Here is a 19,051-nt window from a genome sequence, read left to right as displayed (position 1 = left end):
GGATGCTTATACTTGTTTGTTTTAGGGCATTTAGTATGGATTATGGGGTGGTCTGGAAGATTTATAGACCTTGACGGTATTCATGTTCTCTCAACTCACTCGCGGGGTTAATCATTGACCCTAGTCTAGTGGGACCTCCATTAAGGCCCTTTGGGTTATAGGTGGGGCACTACCTGGGAAGCCATGATTGGGATAGTGTGTTCCATTTTCTCTATACATACTTAACACCTTCCTAACACCTTCCATTCCACATTACAAGCCCTATATCTCAACCCCATTCTTTAGTTACAACTTGTGATTGGTTCTTGGCGATTTGGAACTCATATGTTCACATACCTTGAGCAGGGCCTGGAAATTTTTCCCTGGGAGGTTGATGCAACTAAAAGAAACAAAAAAAACATATCATGGCCATAACAAAATAAAAGAAAGAAAAATGAAAATGGAAAAGATGGTCGGGATAATAAGAATTAGCATGTGGGCAAAAGCCTAGCATGAGCTCTACCTAGTACCTACCTCAAATGGCTCACTTAGTTCCTGAGCACATGATGCTCCATTACATCAAGATGAACCCTTCCATGGCCCAACCAATGTTTTTAAAACCGGAACCGGTGACCGGACCGGTCCACCTAATGAACCGGTTTACCGATCGGAACTGGTTTGGTCTAAACGAACTGGTTTTAAAAAAATACATTAAATAATTAATTTTTAATGAAACAAAACTATTTTTAAGATGTAAAACCATGATTCCAAGCCAATAGAGACAAAATATGCAAAGTTTGCTCATTTATATACCATGTAAAGGTGAATATATCAAAATGGCACCGAGTACAATACATATCATCGACAAAATAGAAAAATACATAAGAAATGAGGCTCTAAATGGCCTATAAAGTCCAAAAACAATACTGCAAGCTATGAGGCCATTGGCCTACTACAAGTCTACAGTGTACACATGATCAATCATCAAGTTCATCACCACTACTAGACACAGGGTCATCATCAGGAGCTACATAGACATCATCTGGTTCAGAGTCTGAGGATGCCTCAACCTGATCTGCAACCTCAATATCAATGCCACCAATGACAATAGAAGCAGACCTAATGGAAGCACAAGTTTGTCGACCTGCATGACTAGTGCCTTCCATTGGTTCTTTGCCTTTCCTTGATGCCGCTATTGATCCTAGTTCTGATGCCACCGCATAATCTGCATCATCCCCCGCTAAAGCCATTTCGATATCAAAATCAACCTCAAACACAGGTTCTTCAGTCTCCTCCACCCATTCTGATGTTGGATCAATATCTTCCAACACAATGGGATCTAGATCAGGAGTTTTGCTCATCATTTGGAGTTCCGATTGCATTTATTGTTTACCCCCAAACCATGAAATCCTGAAAACCATTAAGTCTGCTGAATTTTAAGTGAAATCTAAAATTCTAGTTTCTCCATATGAAATCCAATGAGGTCGAAACCACTCTCAAACATCCTGAGTCATTTCATGGTAATGTTAAAAATTTAAGTAAAATGATGAAAATGAAAATTAAAGGAAATGTCACTTTTACTTTAAGAATTTAACATTAGCATTAATTGCCAACATTGTTAGGGTTGAAACACCCTTAGTTTCCCCCAAAACCCTTGAAACACAGTGAAAAATATGCTTTTTTAACTTTACGGTGGGCGTGCCTAAAACCGGCCGGTTCTGTCCTAAACCGGCCAATTTTCACCGGTTAGGGCAAAAAAATGGCGAAATGGCCTTTCCAACCGGGTTTTTTGGCCGGTTTAGACTGGCGGCCTTGCTAACCGGCCGGTTAGACCGGTAACCGGTTTTTAAAAACGGTTTTGAAAACACTGGGCCCAACCCTGATGAGCGATCAATTGACTCATCTTAATGGGGTAATAAAATTGCCACATCATACAAAGCAAGCTCTAACCCTTGAGCTTTAAGCGACAATACAAGGAATAATCAAGAAGTAAAAGGCACAGAAGAGGGGTGGAAAAACCAAGTTCGAGCTGGTAACTCATGCATCCACGAATGCTCCCTCCTCACATCTCTATGCATTCGGGATGTGAACACCCCCATCAACAAGTCCCTTTGACCATGACACTTGGCCATGAAGTCTTCTCTCCTCCATTTACCACATTATTATTATTGACTAACACCTATCAATTGAAGGGTGGACCAGGGAATTGTTACTTCCCCTTAGGGGCTAAAAGCACCTAATAGGGTTGACCTTTATCCATCCCTACCTAGGGTGAAAACACCTTTCCGAGATCACGACCTTGATTTTGGAAAGGGATCATTGTTTGAAGTATTAAATTGTTTCTAACATCCAAGTTTGGTTAAGTTAGATGCATTATTGATCTTTGTCCATAATGACTGGTTGCTTGTGCTAGAATCCACATTGTTCTTGTCAAGTGGTTTAGCAAGTCAAGCCTTAGGCACCCACTCCATAGGTACCAAGGCCCTTCAGAGGAGTACATTGGCCAAACAAATGAAGCGTTGAGAGTTTGGAGCCTCATAGCAACACTATTAGAGGACATATGTCCCTGAGCACCTCCGACACCTAGAACATTGTTTGACTCTGACCTAGATTTGAGGATTATTTAGGATGACATAGTTGGACCCGACATGCCCCCAAGCTGGCCATGACACAACTTGATGGGGAGCAACTGATTCAGAACCTAGATGAAGATGGTTTCACACTGAGAGACTAGGGAGGGATTGTTGCACTAGAGGAAGCCATAACATCGGAGAAGACGCCTCATTTAGCAGTTGGAAAACCATGGAGACCACTTTGTGGCACCCCAACTAAATCTTCAAACTCCACAAGAAGTAATGATGTGAATTTGAGGGCCAACCCTCAAATTTTGGACTTCATAGGCATCTACACCTTCTTGGACACCTCATCACCCTTGGACATGTTATTTGGAGCATCTTTGATGGATGATGTCAGTGTTATGGAAGCTACAACTCACAGGTGTGGGAAAATTAGGGCATATTTTGATAAAGCTAATGGGTTGGCTTAAAACCTAAGTACATTTTAGCATCAAACTTGTTTTAGGGGCTTTAAGGGCATAATTATTAGTAATAATCCTCATATAAAGAGGATAGATACATTTCATTTGATCATCATTGGCTTGTGACTTTTTTCGGCCCTCTTGGAGATTTTTGACCTTCTTGTATCTTGTGGAGATGTGATTCTATGGTGTATTTTGTTATTTGGAGCTATTTGTTTGGTTTTAGTGATGTCATTTTGGAGCAATAAAAGCTTGTTCATGCATTCTATCTTGTAAGTGTACCTTGGATTTGATAAATCTTTATTGTTGTGTCTAATGTATGGAATGGTTAATTATCTAGGGTTTTTATTGTACTAGTTATTGTTGAAAATCATTGTATGGAATCTAGATGATAACACTGTATGCATTACTTATAGAATGTGAATGGCAATCCCATTGGTGAATATTTAAAGTAGCTCTCCCAATTCATTTTGCTCCCTCACGAAAGTGATAGCTAGGGTTTTGTTATTCCCTTACTCCTTGCCAAGATCTGTTAAATCTTTCAATCCCATAGACTCCATCACCCAAAGACTAGGCACTAGCCTTGGTCACTTTGTTGATCATCCACAAAACTTACCCTAAATCTCATTTTCTCTCTCTAAATTTGATTTTCGACTCCTTAAGGATAAGTTGCTAACTAGGGCTAGCACACAAATTTCAACTAGGATTGGAGTTGTTTGCTTGTGGGAGGATTCAACATTGGAAGGAGTGTTGATTACCTCAAAATAAACTCCTTTTAGTGGCTAATTCATCCATTTTAAGGCTAAACTCTTCAGACTTAGGTAGATCTTGCCCTAGTTTTCCACAAGCTTTAACTTGAGGCCCATTGAAGTCTTCTTGTTCCATAGGTTGAACGTACTCATTGCTTGGAAACCTTTTTCTTGGCCTTGTGATTCTAGGTGAGTCCTTTTTGGCTTGGTATTACTCAAGCCCTAGATCATGTTGTGCTTTAACTAGGCATATTGGAGGATGCAAATTTCCCTATCATGTTTGCTAAGCCTTGTTCTTAGGAAGAGTTGTCCTCCATTAGCGTATCTTGTCACCTTATTCCATGTACTTAGCATATCAATCTAGGTGAGCTACAAAAGGGAAGCCTCCCTAGTGGTGGAAATCCACAAAAGAGTAAGACGTAGTGGTTGTGGTAGTCCCTACCTTAGTCTAGTGTTTGCCTTGTGATTTCCCTTCACAAGGCTTGCTATATTTTGAGGCAATAGGGCCCATCATTTATGTTGGAGAACAGTTATAGACTTGTTTTATTCTTTCTCAGGATCCACACTTTGGGGGACTCTACTGCTAGGTAGAATAGATATCCATATCTTTCTCTTTGTTCCTCCGAGGAGACACCCTCAATTCCAAAATTTTGAGGAGTTGTTGTGTAACTTTTCTCTCATATCTATCTTGTAATTTGCTCTACACTCACATTTGTGTACATTGTATTTTGTTTTGGTTTCTTGTGATACTCTAAGGTTTTGGTTTACAACAATTGGGCAATGTTCAATTATTTATCTCAATTTTCTTTTTTACATACAATGAGGACCTATGTCCTTTATTTATAAACCAAAAAAGTGCATGTAAACTACATGCAAATTGTCATTTTATTTCTAGTTCACTAAGCCAATAACTCAAAGATTCTCCAAGTTAACAGTATTGAAACTTAGGATTTATCTGTGCAATGGATAATTACAATTTATTTATTGTGTGTAATTAATTTATTTGCATTTGCACAATTAATTAAATAATGTGGACATAATTGTGAACTAACAACTATAATTCATTTTTTGAGTGCAAGAAATTAAATCATATGAACCTTCATAGACTTGGACATCCAATTTTCAAGTCTATGCTTCAAATAGAGACATGTTTTCCTTCCAAACTTTGCAACAGATCTGGATCCCTTGCATAGCTTCAACAATAGTGCTTTCAAATCTACTTCCAAGATTCCTCTTCCCAGATGCATCTCTTCGGCATAATCATTAGATCCGCAGTCCTTTATGTACCCAAGGATTGGGGACCTTGTTTACCAAGAGTTTACTAGAATAGGACTAAGAAGATCCAAATCCTCTTCTAGTGAATGATCCATTGCAAATGAATTATTTCCTATGACATCATGTAGGCAAAGTTTTGGGAACACCGTCTTCACCTCAATATCGTTTCCAGATTGACCTTCCTACTCCATAGGTTACTATCTCTTACTTACATGGCTTTGTGGGTTTACTTCTACCTGATGCCCACCAAAAGTGGGTAACCCCTAGAAGAAAATTTTTCTCCCCATTAGTTAACCAGATAACTAGCAGCCCTATGATGGCTCACAAAATAGATTTCCTTCAAAAGGCTCCACCTATGCTACAACCAATGTTTTTTGAAGGATGGTGGGTCATCTATCAACAAGTACAATAACCATTTCTGTAATCAAGTGCTTTCATTTAATGTTTTGGGGAATACTAATATGGATCACGGGCTAAGCTGGATGATGGACCGATATTGATTGTATCTTTGTTCCCATGCATCACCTAGGAGGTTATCATTTGCCCCTAGTCCAGTGTGGCTTCCCTTGAGGTCATTCCTTCAAGAGCGACACTAATAGGACTGATTGATATAGCTCCCATTTTTCTCTTATTATCCACATCCATTCTTTGGATTTATTGTCATTTGTTGTTGGGACTGGCACCCTATATCCTCATCTCTAAGTCAAGACCCGAAAAATTTCCCCCAAATGTTGATACAACTAAAAGAAAGATAAAAGCATATGAAGTCACAAATAAAGAAAATGAAAAATGCAAAAGATGGCTTGGACATACTTTGTACGTGGGAAAAAGCCTACCATGAGCTCTACCCCCCTCATTAGCATTTTGATAGGATTCTAATTTTTTTAATCGAGATACGAGAGTAATATAGTTTGTCTTAACAACAAAATTGATGGCACTCAATTTGGCTCCTTCTAGCTTTAGATATGAGAATTGTACCAAGAATGTTTGTTTGACACTGATTCTAGGGCTAGTCAAGAATCCTAAAAAACCCCTTGTATTTTTGAAATTACAGGGGATCATAACCTTAAATTTATACAACAAGTACTTACTATGTCTACGTTACTCTTGAAAATTTCACAATCTGAATCTCTATTGACAAAAAATTATAGCGGAAATGAAAAGATGACGTTTGAGACTAATTTTTAGGATTTATTGTCATTTGTTGTTGGGACTGACACCCTATATCCTCATCTCTAAGTCAAGACCCAAAAAATTTCCCCCAAATGTTAATCAACTAAAAGAAAGATAAAAGCATATGAAGTCACAAATAAAGAAAATGAAAAATGCAAAAGATGGCTTGGACATACTTTGTACATGGGAAAAAGCCTACCATGAGCTCTACCCCCCTCATTAGCATTTTGATAGGATTCTAATTTTTTTAATTGAGATTCGAGAGTAATATAGTTTGTCTTAACAACGAAATTGATCGCACTCAATTTGGCTCCTTCTAGCTTTAGATATGAGAATTGTACCAAGAATGTTTGTTTGATACTGATGCTAGGGCTAGTCAAGAATCCTAAAAAAACCCTTGTATTTTTGAAATTACAAGGAATCATAACCTTAAATTTATACAACAAGTACTTACTATGTCTACGTTACTCTTGAAAATTTCACAATCTGAATCTCTATCGACAAAAAATTATAGCGAAAATGAAAAGATGACTTGTTTGAGACTAATTTTTAGGACTAGTCATAAACCCTGACTTCTACAGGCCATATTTCAATAAGTATAATGAACAAGATCCTGGAAATTTGACCTTAGGTATCTTGATATGTTGCCTCAACCTTCCCAAAATTTTTCCTATATTAAGATTTAAAAAAAAATTTGCATAGTGAAAATGTAAAGATTTGTTGATTGAGGAGAAAGACCCTAACTCTAGGATCATATGCTCCAACACCAAATGTCATAAACCAAAACCTTAAAATATCACAAGAAAATAGTACACACCATGTACACCAATGTGAGTGTGGAGCACAATTACAATGTAATGAACCCAATTTTTGCATTACCATTTGATGAGATTAGGAGAGATTTCTAGAGCTTATGTTGGCTAGGGAACAAAAGAGGGATTGCATTATTGGTGGGGTTGGAGGGTTGAGGAGTTTTACGCATTTTGACTGGGATCGCTTGCCATTTCTCATCATTAGGATCAGTTTTGCATAGTTCAATCTTGGTTCCATTGCATTCCCACGATTCTTGTAAAACAGAGTTATTATTGTGCATATTTTAATTAATTACGCTTAAGGTGCTATTTTAGGTTGATTATTTGGAGAAACACCTTAGTGTAATAGCTCGTTGGAATCAGGGCAAAAATATCTACAATGCGTGATGATATAAAGGGGCTTTGGATGGTCGGTGTGATCATGGTGGCAAAATAAGTATTTTTGGAGTTAAAAGTGACTTTAATTAGCTAATAAAAAGTCATTTTATTAAATAAAAGAGGTGAAAAGTACCTTTAGGAGAAAAAGGGGGCAAAAGAGTCAAGTGAGTTATATAAGGGGGGAAATGAGGAATCTCTCCTCATTCTTGCATTTGCTCACTTGAGAATTAGGATTTTGGAGAGCTCTTAAGAAAGAGTCTAGAGTCTTGGAAATCCTCATTCTAGTTGCTAGTTTCAATGTTGAAACTATACACTCTAGCTAGTTTAGGGAACGAAATCACTCAGATTTCGCCATTGTGCTTCAACGAAGAAGAAGACATTAGTAGGAGAAGAAAGTTCACAGTGTTATCAATTGATTTTATGTTCTAAATATGAGTCTTTTATCTTCTTTATACAGGTTGAACCACACCCTTGAAGAGGTCAAGTTCCTATGTATAGATGGAGGTCAAGTTCCATAGCCATTGTTGAGTATTAGGCCAAGTCTTTCTTCTACATGGTGGCTGAGATAGATGGTTAAAAAGGGGTCGAGTTATATCCTAGAACATTGTCCGTTTATGGGATTACAAGATGATCAACGTGCTCTCACAGGCTTCATTCGAACGGGATGCCATTGTTATACCACCAAGTAGGGCATTGTATGGAGACGATTCTCTTCCATTGATGTATTGGGCGCATGAGCCACTAAGGATCAACAAAACAATATCATCCCCATCAGCATGGGAGGAGTTATGTCGCTCCTGTTTTTCTAGGATCAGTGAGGGGACGGATGAGCATCATGTTTTCCATCGAGATATCAACAGATTAGAGACAGAGAGAGTGGCATTCACAAGGTTACCATTGGATATCCATATGGACTTCTGATCATACCTTTGGGAATTCACATACCTATCACTCTTCAGTACTGCTTACTATCGTAGAGGGTTTGGTTGTCACCCCTTACTGATCTCATCATGAACATCAAGACATCGGAGGCTCACTCAAAACTGTTGGATGAGACACACTGCATTAAGAGAGAAATTTCCCTATTGAGTCATAGGGCTAGTGCGTGAGTTGATGGATTTAGGCTTAGGTATGGAGTGATCTACTACAGATTTAGCATATGTTTTACTCTTGAGTTCACACTTAGGGAGATGAGTCTGATGGAGTTGCATGCTACACTTTCGACAAGAAATTCTGCGGCCTTGTATGAGCATGAGGCACAGGGGATGGTAGACCTCTTATTAAAACTGGCAGTTAGGGCCAAACTCCACATGGGTCATCTTATTTATGACAACTGATATTAATTATTAGATTCCTCTCTCGAAGAGGTGTAGGATTGATCTAAAGATCATCCCATTCTGACATGTACAAATGAAGATATGAATTTATTTATATTATGGACAAATTGTCAAGGTCGACCAACAAACAAAATAGGCACACAAGCCCCCAATTCATCCTCAACATTGCATATAAAAAGGAGACCTGAAGTCATTTTCACTATCATCTCATCACACATCTTTCTCTCCTCTTGTGATTGGGCACACTATCCGAGGCAATCTTCTCTCTCTCCACACGTGATCTAGGGTTTTTGTTTGTTGTGTTGACCAACATTGACCGAGTTGCTGGGAGGTTGTTTGACTGCGTTGACCTGTTTTGATTTCGGTTTGGGTGAGGAATCTCTATCTAAGCAGGCCGCAATTTTGGGCACGAAAATTGAGTTTTGACCAGCATTAATTGTGGTTAGGGTTGATCGCAGGTTGATTGTTTGACTAGACTTTGACTCGGCATAATTCGACTGTTTTGAGGGCTATTTCATCTTGCTATTTGGAGGCCGAAGTTGACTAAAGTTGACCGAATCTTTGAGGGTCAAATCTGCTCTATTGACTAACATTGACTTTTCTGGTTAGGGCTCTTTCGCTACTGTTATAAATTATCAGAATTTGTAAATTGTACTATCTCTCTCTGCTGAACTATTGAAGACTAAAAGAAGATTTGATCAAGGGTTTCCCCACATTGGGGTTTGTCCCTGGTTGGTGCCACATCTTGTGTCCTCTTGTCTTGGCTTGTCTTCTACTATTTATGTTTATGTTCTATCAACATTTTACTTACATGTTTATGTGATTGCTAAATTGAAATTGATATTGGGCTCATAAAGAAATTGAAGTAAAATTGCTCTAAAGCATAGAACATACCATTGTTTCCTAAAATTAACATGGTATCAGAGCTGAGGTGAAGACAAAGCCCAAGCAAGAGTGAAAGAGCAATCACCAAAGACAGTTGGACAAGGACAAAAGACTCAATGGGTTCCTCATCCTACTTCCTGACTGAAGACAAGCTCCATGATAAATCTGACTATCATGGATGGAAGATGTCTCTTGATTTGACCTTGGAAGAGAAGGAAGTGATGGATTATGTGCAGGGTAAAATCCCTAAGCCTCCTTCAAATGCACCGGCTGCTGCGAAGACCAAGTACAATAAGGCTGAAGTCAAAGTGAAGAAGATTATCAGGGATTCCATTGACAAGCATCTGGTGGCCTATATCTCTGAATTGAAGACCTCCAAGGAGATATACGACAGGTTGGTCGGCATGTTCAAGGTTAGTAATGCTAATCAAATTCTCTTTCTCAAGAATAAGTTGAAGGATATTAAGAAGGGCAAGGATGAGGACATTCAATCCTATTTCTTGAGGATTACTGAGATAAAAAATGATCTACTCTCAATTGGAGAAGTCATTCTTGACAAGGAACTTACTCTCACCACCTGTTTGGTCAATCTAGTGATGTCTAAATTGCAACTTTTAAATGTCAACCCGGGGCTCGTAAGCTGATGAAGTGAGGTGTACTATATGTACTTAGGTAACCGTTTTCTTAGTCTTTTGTCGTTTTTAGCTTTTTTAAATTTGTTTTCGAATGTATCTTTCCTACTGTCATGTGATGGAAATGTAATAAAGCAAGTGAAATGTGGATGATTGTGGTGATCTCTAAATGATTTCTCAAAACTTAAAAAGTATTCTACAAGAAAGCTTGAATAACAACTGCAATAAAATCAACTCTTAAAGGAAAATAAAGACATCAAATAAAGGACTAATGACATCGGCCCAGTATCTCTACTGCTGAATGAAAATGAAAATGAAATCTATATTAAATCCAACTAAAAGTAAGAACAACTATCTCACACTATTTCAACTCTTCAACTTAATCTTCTCCATGAAAAGATATCATGAAATGTTAAGCAATGTGAAATCTAAGTGAAACTACATAAAAGAGACTAGTCACAATACGTTAACTTTCTCTTAACCTTTTGCCTTTCAGCTGAATTTATTATGTAAGAAACAGTTATGAATAAGTCAAGTAATGTGAGTTCTAAAGCAAACTAAATCAAGCTATACTAAGTGATATTTTGGCTCCCAATAAAGTTATTTGATTATGGAAAAGGAACCATCAATAGATGAACAACTTGATATCTAAGAGCAGAAAGTAAATATGCAAGTTAAAGAAATGACAGTAAGGAAAATCAAAACTGCAAAACAATGAAGGTCAACAACATAGACAAGATGATCACGCATGCCACTAGTTATGAAAAGAAAAGAAGGAAAACTGTCCCGGGCTTGCCTAAGAAACCTGCATAACACACTGATCAATCATGAACATAAAAGTGCAGAAATGTAAATCAACAGAAATCAAAGTTTATGTACAGCTAATATACATGTTGAAAAGAAATAAAAACGCAGCAATTTAAAAGACATCTGTACAGCTAATATACATGAAACAAGAAAAAGAAATGCAGGAAATTAAAGGTTACTGTACAGGGCTTCAGCAAACAGGGGCCCTCTGCCTACTTCAGTCGGTTCAAGGAGCAGTTATACGCTTAAATGCAAAACAGTCTTCTCATGTATTGACAACAAATGTAAAAGTACAGTGGGGAGCTCAAAATTACATTAAAAACGATTACCAAACAATTAACTCTACAGCGTTCAAGGACGCTTTATTTATAAGGAGAAAGCAAACTACTTTAACGAGATCTATGCTATTCAACCAGCTGTTTAAAAACACGTGAATCCTCTGCGTCCCTGGATCTAGGTAACTGTCATCGTGTTCATTCAATTTGGAGAGTATGGCTGTTGGATTCGTGCTTCTAGATTGTCTCCGTGGCTGAGGATGATGCCACCTAGCTTCACGTGCCCAAAAACAGAGCAACGCAGAGCCGTGCCACCACTGAACACTTCTGTTGACCGGTATTTGCCTCTTCGTTGACCGCGGGCTTTTATGGCTGTTCTGGGTGATCTGGAGGGACACGTGCCATGTCCTTGACCCCTGGAACTTGCCCATGTGGCTCATCTTCTCAGAGGACACCTGTAACATATCGTTTAATAAAACAGCTGCGGAATCCTGTGCTGGCTGCAGAAACCTGGATCAGCTGCGGAAACCTGTGTTGGCTGCGGAAACGCAGCACTCTGAACCAAAATTCTAAACCAAACAACAGTCATTAGCATAGTTAGAAAACCATGTAAAAAGTCCTAAAATACAATGATTTAATCAACTTGGTGGATGAAATGAGTGGGAAAAGGAGGCTAAGAGGTGTATGGGAAGGTACAAGTTCAAGGCTCTACACCACCCTTGGAGGATTCCCACCTGAGATTTATGTATTTACAACCACTATACTCAACAATGATCGAATTCCAGGGTTTGAAGAATTGATGTCGAGATGCATTCAAGAAGAAACAAGAATGGTGGAGCAAGAAATGCCTTCTAATAGAAGCAACCCCACTGCATTCTCCACTCATGCCAAAAGGAGGAATAACGCAGGGTCTAAAGGTCATTTCCATGGAAAGCTTGGATCTAAGGGAGGAAGGAAGGGCAGGTGCTTTGTTTGCAATAAGTTTGGCCACTATGTAAGGGAGTGTCCTAATAAAAGGCATACACCTCGAGATGATGACTATCATAACAACTCCATGGTCAACTTTAACAACAACAACAATGATCAAAGGAATGGTAGGTCCAATGGCAAAGGAAAAATGAATTCAGGGACATCAAGGAAATGGTCGACCCTCCAAGAAATCAAGGAACTCCAGGTAGGATGAATCCAATGTTGTTAACAATAAGCAAAAGGAGTACTATCTTATATCAACCCTCTCCACTGCCTCTGCTCTAGACAGTTTGGGAAATTGGCTGATTGATAGTGGTGCCTCAAGGCACTTCACCAGATACAAGGAAGCCCTCTCTAATCTGATAGAAAAGGAGACAAACTTGGAGATCATCCTTGGAGATGATGCCAACTATCCCGTGAAGGGAGTAGGGATTGTGACCCTTCAATTGAATCAAGGTAACACTATTCATTTGCAAGAAGTACTATATGTACCCGATCTCAAGAAGAACCTGGTGTCCATTTCAACAATGGAAGATAAAGGATTCAAGGTGGCTTTTATCGATGGAAAGGTACATGTTTGGAAAAGAAATTTCAAGGATGCTTTTACTCTTGGGTTCAGGGTTGATAGTTTGTATCAAGTTGGAGGAAGTCCATTGGGAGCCATGTCTTGCGACACATCTCTACAATATGATTTATGGCACCGGAGGTTCACCCATCTTCATTATAAGGCCCTACCCAATGTGAGAAAGATGGTGACAGGTATGCCCGAGTTCAAAGTAGAGCATGAAGGTGTATGTCCGGGATGTGCCGAAGGAAAACTTACAAGGGGACCATTCCCCTCAAGTAATAGCAAGACCACAAACATATTGCAATTGATCCACTTCGACATATCTGGTATGATGCCCATAAACTCCTTGGGAGGATACTTATATTATCTCACCCTTGTGGATGATTATTCTTGCAAGACTTGGATCTACTTCTTGAAGAAGAAGGATGAAGTGTTCACCTGGTTCTGACATTTCAAAGCCTTGATCGAAAACCAATCTGGGAAGAAAATCAAGATATTGAGGACTGATAATGGGACCGAGTATGAATCCAATGAATTCCAAGATTATTGCAAAGAAGCCAGCATTAAGAGGGAGACTACAATGCCATACACTCCCGAGCAGAATAGTGTGGTTGAAAGGAAGAATCGCTCTATTGTAGACGCTGTCCGTGCGATAATTCATGATCAAGGCCTTCTGAAGTTTCTATGGGGTGAAGCTGCAAATACCGCTGTGTATGTTCAAAACCGATGCCCTCATCAAGAATTGGACTCCAAGACTCCCGAATAAATGTTCACTGGTAAGAAACCCGATGTCTCTCATTTTAGAATTTTTGGAAGCCCCATATATTTTCATGTGCCGAAAGAGAAAAGAAGCAAATTGGGTGCATCTGGGAAGAAAGGAATCTTTGTGGGCTATAGTGAAAATTCTAAGGGATATAGAATTTATGTGGCTAGTCAAAAGGAAGTTGAGATAAGTCATGATGTCACCTTTGACGAAGATATGGCCCTCAGGAAGATCAACAACCTTCCTATCCTAAGGAAGGACAAAGAAGCTGACACAGGAAATCAGGGTGAAAAAGAGGACGAAACAATGCCTGATGTTGATGAACCTATGGATCCTATTGATCCACTCCCTCATGAGCCTTCCTCCTCCAAGAGGAGACCCTCATGGCTTAGGGAGACTCTCGAAGATGTTGAGAGGCACATTGCACCAAGGGGAACTTTCCATGAAAGCAAGAAACCGAACAGGTACCAAGGATATTTGACTGCCATGAGCATTATCATTCAAAATGAGCCTTCATCATTCGAAGAAGCCATGAAGCAACAAGTATGGAAGGATGCTATGAATGAAGAATACGAGTCAATTATGAAGAATGATGTCTGGGATGTGGTCCCTAGATCCTAGGACAAATCGGTTGTTACTTCTAAATGGCTCTACAAAATCAAGCATGGGGATGATGGAAGTGCAGAAAAGTTCGAGGCTCGCGTTGTTGCTTGAGGCTTCTCTCAAAAGGAAGGTGTAGATTATGATGAGATATTTGCACTTGTTGCTCGATACACCACCATCCGCTTGATCATAGCCCTTGTTACCTCGCAACGATGGAACCTACATCAGATGGATGTCAAGATCGCCTTCTTGCATGGTTCAATCAAATACGAAATCTATGTGAAACAACCTAAGCGGTTTGAAGTTCATGATCGGGAATCTCATGTATGCAGGTTGAAGAAAACTCTCTATGGATTGAAGCAAGCACCACGAGCTTGGTATGAGAGGATCGATAGCTATTTGATGAAGCTGGGATTCACTAGAAGTGAAGTCGATACGAAACCTTACTTTAAGATTGAAAATGATAAACCTCTCATCTATTACTCTATGTGGACGACCTCTTTCTGACAGGTGTAGACCCTCTCATTCACAAATGTAAGAGGGAGTTGGCTTCTACATTTGAGATGAAAGACCTAGGACCGATGCACTATTTCCTAGGGTTGGAGGTCTGGCAAAATCTAGTTGAAATTTTCCTCTCTCAAGAAAAATATGTTGTGAAGATATTGGAAAGATTTGGGATGGTGGACTACAAGCTTGTGACTACTCCAATGGAACTTAACTTTAAGAAGTTATGTGGTAGTGCTGTTGGACTTGAATTGAGAAATGCTTTTGAGTATCGTCATCTCATAGGAGCACTGATGTTCTTGGTGAACTCCCGTCCGGACATATGTTTTGCAGTTAACACATTGAGTCAATATATGGTTGAGCCTCATCATATACATTGGATTGTCACCAAGAATCTTCTGAGATATCTTCGGGTAACAATCACTAATGGACTGAGATACACTGCCGGAAATGTGAGGCCGCATGGTTATTCTGATGCTAATTGGGCTAACAATGTGGTGGATCGCAAGAGCACTTTTGAAAGTTGTTTTTCTTTGGGTTCTGCTTCGATATCCTGGATGAGTAGGAAGCACAAATCGGCTGCCTTGAGCACCGCCGAGGCCAAATACATAGCTGCTACTATGGCCTCCTGTGACGTTGTCTGGTTGAGGAAGCTCTTTAGTGAGCAATTTGGACATGTACTGGATACGACCGTGATCTTTCGTGACAACCTGAGTGGGATCCATTTATCAGAGAATCTTGTGTTTCATGATCACTCCAAGCATATAGATATCAGGTACCACTTTATCTGGGATATGGTACAACGAGGAGCAATAAGGCTCCATCACATTGGGACTAATGAGCAGGTCGCCTATATTCTGACAAAGCTCCTGGGGAGGTCAAATTCTTAGCCTTCCGAGAATGATTTGGAGTCATGGAGAGACCCTCTTATGAGAATCCTGTATGAGATGGACATTGAGCTCTGGGTGCTCCGAGGGGCTTGGGGTACTTCTTGGAGCAGTGAGAAACCATAGGGTGAGTGGTTCAGCCTTCCCCTAGTGGTTTGTTGCAGTGTTGATAATATCGGTATCGGGAAAATATCGGCGAGGGTCCGGAAAATATCTTATCGGAAATATCGGCGAAAATATCGGCAAATATCGGCAAGCATAAAAAATGCATAATATATTCATTTTTTTCAGATTTCTAAACATATAAAGCAATAACAACATGAACTAAACACATTGGCACATAAATATGAAGAAAACACTGATATATATGATGTCAAATAGAAATGATACATCAAACTTCAAAGGCGATACCAAATCCTGCTGATCCCTGATAGTGATAAATTGATAATTGTCCAATCAAGGACTCAAACAAAAATTAAAATAACATCACATATCCTGCTGATCCCTGATAGTGATAATTGTCCAATCAAGGACTCAAACCTGGAAAATGTCCTACTTTGAATTTCCTAAATAGCAAAGAGACATAGAGCCTGCCAATCTTCTTATGGATCTCAGTGACTGAAAATTATATACTCAAGCAATGGTAAGATGTCATGGAGAAACTGAACTTCATTCTAAATGCATGAAGAAAGGACGAACATAGAACAAGCACAACAATAGACAAAGCTGCAATAACTTCCAGAACACCTGAGTGGATGTTTCATAGAACAAGCACAAGTTTAAATGCAGATTCAGGTTCAACACAATAGGTTGGCTACTTGAGGTCAACTTCCTCTTAAAAAATCATGACATTTCATGAGCTAGAAAATTGTATAAATAATAAAACACAGTTGTAAAATGTAAACCAATGTTTGTATATATACCAATGGAAAACATGCTACAGCAAGTTCAACATTGAAGAGGGTACAACTATATATATTATATATATATATATATCAACATTTAAATTCAGGGAGTCTGGTTATAGAATAGCACCAGGATGGCAGTCAGGAACTCAGTCTACTGTAGGTAAATAATACGCAGCTTAGCCTTTAATAACTCATCCCTTTTACTAGTCCCTTGACAGTCCACAAATAGAGGTACTTCTGATGATAGGCACCACCACCTAGCAAATAAACTCAGCTACACGCACAGGCTGATTGTGACTGATAACTTGACCCTTCCAGGAATATTTGACACACGAAATGCTCAGCAGAAATCGACCCACAAAGATGAATCACTATGCAGCGGTAAGGCAGTTTCATTCTTCGTGGATTCCTGACGGTTATAATATATATAGTGGTAGGCTGGTAGCGGTGATTAAAAGTTAAAACGAAGTTATGTGATATGTATTATGAAGTTTGAAACTTTGAAGTTTGAACTATATGCACATTGCAACATGTTATAAAACTGAAACACAGTTGTAAACCAGCGGCACTGAAGTTGACTGTTGAACAGTGAAGACGTCGGATTCAATGTGAACGATTGAAGATTCATACCTTAAGTTTTAAGCACCGGGTGAACCCTCCTTCGCAGCACCGACCGCCACCGGTTCCGTCTCACTCTCCAGCTCGCACGAAAACAAAGTGACGGGCATCGAAAACACAATAACCATTTTATAATTCGTTTTTAACCTAACCTGGCAATATTTCCTGTCGTAGCGCGATTTTTACGAAAATATCGGCGAAATTTCGGAATTCTCGCGAGAAATTGAAAACATGAAAATATCGCGATTTTTCGTAGCCGATATTTCGTATCGCCGAAAATATCGCGATATTTGCGAATATCGCCGATATTTCGGCGATATTATCAACACTGGTTTGTTGTGTACAAGGTGAGTGGTTCATTCTTCCCCTGTGATACCCCTTCGCGACATGTGAGCAGGACAAGTGGTTCATCCTTCTCCTGCCAAGACATCCTACCCATGCAGTTTGGGACTCATGGGAAGTACCTCTCATCTGGCCAATGAGTAGGGAAATGAGAATAGGGACCATAGTACTACCAATGGACGCATCGTGTACTACCATACTCCCTATGCTAGGATGTCCGATATTGATCTAGGATCAATGGGAACTGACTTCAGGTCAATAAGAGTGGTATGAGACACTCTCTTTTCATTGGGATTGACTTTGGGTCAGTAGAGAATGGTATGATACATTCTCGATCACTTCTTCTTCTTCATAGTTCAACAGAGCAGAGCAAAGCAGTGCATGGATGGCAGAGATGGTACAGATTGGTAGATGGATTAACAGGGGGAGTTCTCCCTAGTTGAGAGGGAGTGTTAAAATTGGCAACTAGGGCCAAACTCCAGATGGGTCATCTTATTTATGACAACTGATATTTTTATTAGATTCCTCTCTCGGAGAGGTGTAAGATTGATCTAAAGATCATCTGGTTCTGACATGTACAAATGAAGATATGAATTTATTTATATTATGGACAAATTGTTGAGGTCGACTAGCAAGCAAAATAGGCACACAAGCCCCCAATTTGTCCTCAACGTTGCATATAAAAAGGAGACCTCAAGTCATTTTCACCATCATCTCATCACACATATCTCTCTCTCCTCTTGTGATTGGGTACACTATTCGAGGCAATCCTCTCTCCCCACGTGTGACCTAGGTTTTTGTTTGCTGCATTGACCGAGTTGCTGGGAGGTTGTTTGACTAGATTGACTTGATGCATTGACCTATTTTGACTTCGGTTTGGGTGAGGAATCTCTGTCTAAGCAAGCCGCAATTCTGGGCATGAAAATCAAGGAGTTTTGACCAGCATTGACTGTGGTTAGGGCTAACCGCAGGTTGACTGTTTGACCAGACTTTGACTGGGCAGAATTCGACTGTTTTGAGGGTTGTTTCATCTTGCTGTTTGGAGGCCAAAGTTGACTGAAGTTGACCGAATCTTTGAGGGTCAAATTTGCCCTGTTGACCAGCGTTGACTTTTTTGGTTAGGGCTCTTTTGCTTTTGTTATAAATTATCAAAATTTGTAAATTGTATTATCTCTCTCTACTGAACTATTGAAGACTAAAAGAAGATTTGATCAAGGTTTCCCCACATTGGGGTTTGTCCCTGGCTGGTGCCACATCTTGTGTCCTCTTGTCTTGGCTTGTCTTCTATTGTTTATGTTTATGTTCTATCAACATTTTACGTACATGTTTATGTGATTGCTAAACTGAAATTGATATTGGGCTCATAAAGAAATTGAATTAAAATTTCTCTAAAGCATAGAACATACCATTGTTGCCTAAAATTAACACCTCTCTTATAGGAGGATGTTTAGACTCTAGGTAGTATTTGGATACATCATCAGGGGACGGGATAATAGAGTTTGTTGTGTGATCTGGCTCGAGCAGGGTAGTTTAGCATACCAGATTGATTC

The 19,051-nt window shown here is 39.4% G+C and overlaps 1 protein-coding gene across 4 annotated transcripts in view; it reads left to right on the top strand.

The window, feature by feature from the left end:
- Positions 1-19,051, top strand: part of LOC149237685 (glycosyltransferase family protein 28) — a 187,536-nt gene that overhangs the window by 138,718 nt on the left and 29,767 nt on the right. The gene's annotated exons all lie outside the window — the stretch shown is intronic.

Source organism: Pinus tabuliformis, chromosome 8 (genome assembly GCF_031772625.1).
Source record: "Pinus tabuliformis cultivar Carrire ecotype Pingquan chromosome 8, CPIR1, whole genome shotgun sequence".
Classification (NCBI taxonomy): domain Eukaryota; kingdom Viridiplantae; phylum Streptophyta; class Pinopsida; order Pinales; family Pinaceae; genus Pinus; species Pinus tabuliformis.
Note: the sequence above shows the minus strand (reverse complement) of the source record. Positions and strands in the feature narration are given on the sequence as shown.